Here is a 2,500-nt window from a genome sequence, read left to right as displayed (position 1 = left end):
GCGAGGTGGCCGTGCGTGGCCGGCGGGGAGGCGTCTTGGTCGGATTACATGTGTTGGAACGCGGCCCGCGGAAGTCATCTTGAGCACCGGAGGAGAGGGCCGGCGAGGTGGCCGTGCGTGGCCGGCGGGGAGGCGTCTTGGTCGGATTACATGTGTTGGAACGCGGCCCGCGGAAGTCATCTTGAGCACCGGAGGAGAGGGGCCGGCGAGGTGGCCGTGCGTGGCCGGCGGGGGGGCGTCTTGGTCGGATTAAAAGTGTTGGACCGCGGCCCGCGGAAGTCATCTTGAGCACCGGAGGAGAGGGGCCGGTGAGGTGGCCGAGCGTGGCCGGCGGGGGGGCGTCTTGGTCGGATTAAAAGTGTTGGACCGCGGCCCGCGGAAGTCATCTTGAGCACCGGAGGAGAGGGGCCGGTGAGGTGGCCGTGCGTGGCCGGCGGGGGGGCGTCTTGGTCGGATTAAAAGTGTTGGACCGCGGCCCGCGGAAGTCATCTTGAGCACCGGAGGAGAGGGGCCGGTGAGGTGGCCGAGCGTGGCCGGCGGGGAGGCGTCTTGGTCGGATTACATGTGTTGGACCGCGGCCCGCGGAAGTCATCTTGAGCACCGGAGGAGAGGGGCCGGTGAGGTGGCCGAGCGTGGCCGGCGGGGAGGCGTCTTGGTCGGATTACATGTGTTGGACCGCGGCCCGCGGAAGTCATCTTGAGCACCGGAGGAGAGGGGCCGGCGAGGTGGCCGTGCGTGGCCGGCGGGGAGGCGTCTTGGTCGGATTACATGTGTTGGAACGCGGCCCGCGGAAGTCATCTTGAGCACCGGAGGAGAGCGCCGGCGAGGTGGCCGTGCGTGGCCGGCGGGGGGGCGTCTTGGGCGGATTGGGAAAATAAAAAAAAAATCCCCCCATTCATTTCAATGGCTGAGGTGGTCTGCCATACCGTTTGTGTCCGCCAGACGGCGGTGTAGTAGGCAAAAGACCGTTGGAGGTACCAGGGGTAAGCCTGGCGGTACCAGGGGTAGGCCGGGGGGTACCAGGGGTAAGGCTGGGGGTACGGCGGCCGAGCGTGGCCGGGGAAGAGGTCTCTTGGTCGGATTGGGAAAATAAAATAATTCCCCCATTCATTTCAATGGGCGGCGGTACCAAGGGTAAGCCTGGCGGTACCAGGGGTGGGCCTGGAGGTACCAGGGGTCGGCCGGGGGGTACCAGGGGTCGGCCGGGGGGTACCAGGGGTAAGGCTGGAGGTACCAGGGGTCGGGCTGGAGGTACCAGGGGTAAGCCAGGGCCGGCTCGGCCGCGGAGCTTTGCCCGGGAAAGAGGCCTCTTGGCCGGGGTGAATAGCGCTGGAACGCGGCCCGCGGAGGTGGTGGGGGCCGGAGGCACCGTGGGCGAAGCCCCGGCCCGGCCCGGGGGCCGAGCGAGGCCGGGGAAGAGGCCTCTTGGTCGAATTGGGAAAATAAAAAAATTCCCCCATTCATTTCAATGGGCGGGGGTACCAGGGGTGGGCCGGGAGGTACCAGGGGTGGGCCGGGAGGTACCAGGGGTAAGCCGGGGGGTACCAGGGGTCGGCCTGGAGGTACCAGGGGTCGGCCTGGAGGTACCAGGGGTAAGCCAGGGCCGGCTCGGCCGCGGAGCTTTGCCCGGGAAAGAGGGCTCTTGGCCGGGGTGAATAGCGCTGGAACACGGCCCGCGGAGGTGGTGGGGGCCGGAGGGGCCGTGGGCGAAGCCCCGGCCCGGCCCGGAGGCCGAGCGTGGCCGGGGAGGAGGCCTCTTGGTCGAATTGGGAAAATAAAAAAATTCCCCCATTCATTTCAATGGGCGGGGGTACCAGGGGTCGGCCGGGAGGTACCAAGGGCCGGAGGTACCGTGGGCGAAGCCCCGGCCCGGCCCGGAGGCCGAGCGTGGCCGGGGAGGAGGCCTCTTGTTCGAATTGGGAAAATAAAAAAATTCCCCCATTCATTTCAATGGGCGGGGGTACCAGGGGTCGGCCGGGAGGTACCAAGGGTCGGCCGGGAGGTACCAAGGGTCGGCCAGGAGGTACCAGGGGTCGGCCGGGAGGTACCAAGGGTCGGCCGGGAGGTACCAGGGGTCGGCCGGGAGGTACCAGGGGTTGGACAGTACCGCTTTTGGTCGTTAGGGGCGCTGTAGTAGGTAAGAGTCAGGGGGTGAAGGAAGGCTAAAGGCTTAGAAGGTGGGCGATCACCAAAATACCTTCGGAAACGTATATAGGAGAGCATGTTTCGAGCAAGTGACCTCCATAGAGAGTCACCGGAGTCCCCTCATACACTTGTCCGACCATGGTGAGGGTGTCTCCAGCCACCCCCAGCGCTTCGCCGGCCTCTTCCGCCGGAGCTCCGCACTTTGAAAAATTTTCTATCTCCCCACTTTCGGCTATTTTCTAAGTCCCCCTCCGGGCGGTCGACGGCAGTTGGGAAGGCCGCCCGAGAGGCGCCCTGGGCGGATTGCCCGGGCGGAACGCCGGCCTGTGACGGCGGAGCTCCGCATTTTCGGCTA

This window comes from Hippocampus zosterae, unplaced genomic scaffold (genome assembly GCF_025434085.1).
Source record: "Hippocampus zosterae strain Florida unplaced genomic scaffold, ASM2543408v3 HiC_scaffold_62, whole genome shotgun sequence".
NCBI lineage: Eukaryota > Metazoa > Chordata > Actinopteri > Syngnathiformes > Syngnathidae > Hippocampus > Hippocampus zosterae.
Note: the sequence above shows the minus strand (reverse complement) of the source record.